The sequence below is a fragment of the Otolemur garnettii genome, unplaced genomic scaffold, assembly GCF_000181295.1.
Source record: "Otolemur garnettii isolate 467f Iridium unplaced genomic scaffold, OtoGar3 scaffold00017, whole genome shotgun sequence".
In the NCBI taxonomy this organism is placed as follows: Eukaryota; Metazoa; Chordata; class Mammalia; order Primates; family Galagidae; genus Otolemur; species Otolemur garnettii.
The window spans coordinates 5877624-5879267 of record NW_003852412.1 but is presented as its reverse complement, the minus strand read 5'-3'; positions in this window follow the sequence as shown (position 1 = coordinate 5879267).

Here is a 1644-nt window from a genome sequence, read left to right as displayed (position 1 = left end):
AACTCTTGGGCTTAAGCAATTCTCTTGCCTCAGCCTCCCAAGTAGCTGGGACTACAGGCGGCCGCCACAATGCCTGGCTAGTTTTTGGTTGCAGTTGTCATTGTTGTTTGGCAGGTCTGGGCTGGATTCGAACCCGCCAGCTCTGGTGTATGTGGCTGGTGCCTTAGCCGCTTGAGCTACAAGCACCAAGCCACTTGAAATTTTTTTGAGACAGGGACTCTCTGTATTGCCCTGGGTAGAGAGCAATGGTGTCATCATAGTTCACTGCAACCTCATTCTCCTGGGCGCAAGCAATCCTCCCTGGGACAACAGATGCCTGCCACAGATAGCTAACTAATTTTTTCTATTTTCTGTAGAGACAGGATCTCACTCTTGCTCAGGCTGGACTTGAATTCCTAAGCTCAAGCAATCCTTCTGCCCTGGGTAGAGTGCCATGGCACCATCATACCTCACAACAACTTCAAACTCTTGGGCTCAGGCAATCCTTTTGCTTCAGCCACCTGAGTAGGTAGGACTACAACTGCCTTTCACAATGCCTGAATCATTTCTCTATTTTTAGTAGAGAGTGGGTCTTGCTCTTCTCAAACTCTTGAGCTCAAACAATCCCACCACCTCCTATCAGGGTAGCTTATGAATGGATACTACTATAGAGTTCTGTATTTTAATATATGCTTGAAGAAATACAACAACATCAAACCTCTGATTTCCTGGTATATTAGAATTTTTGGTTGCAAGCAACAGAATTAGATTGATTCATTAATAACAAATTATTGGAAAGAATGAGAGACTCTAGACTTAAGTCAAAGTTGAAGACTCAAAGCTTTGGAAAGGTCAAGAATTGAAATAGCTCCAGGTATCTTAAGAGTAGATACCTTGGCACCTGTGGCTCAAGTGGCTAAGGTGCCAGCCACATACACCTAAGGTGGCGAGTTCGAATCCAGCCCGAGCCCACCAAAACAACAACGGCTGCAACCAAAAAATACCCAGGTGTTGTGGCGGGTGCCTGTGGTCCCAGCTACTTGGGAGACTGAGGCAGGAGACTCACTTGAGCCCAGGAGTTGGAGGTGGCTGTGAGCTGTGATGCCACAGAACTCTACCCAGGGGGATAGCTTGAGGCTCTGTCTCAAAAAAAGAGTAGATACCATGATACAGTCTTTTCCACAGTGCTGCCATCAAGTGAAAATTCTTGATGACTCTTTTTAGTCTTCATGTCACTCAGAGAAACTCTAGTTGGATTTATTTGGGTTATGTGCCTATCCAGCAAGAGCGGGGAAGATGATGGAAAAAACCAAGACTATATCCAGTAAACACATTTGGGATTTTTTGACAAAAGGAAGGTAGAATGGATGCTGGGCAGACTAAAACAATAGATGTTCATTCCTCTTATCACAAGGCTAAGACTAAATCTATTTTTTTTCTTTCTTTGACTAAATCTAAATAACACAAATACGTAATACAACAAATCATGAAGGTGGTAAATGTCTGGAACATGAAAAACAATAGTGTAGCTTATACGTTTACCATACTTTTTTTTTTTTTTGAGATAGAGTCTCACTTTGATGCCCTTGGTAGAGTGTCCTGGAATCATCATAGCTCACAGCAACCTCAAATTCTTGGGCTCTGGCTTGGCACCTGTGGCTCAAG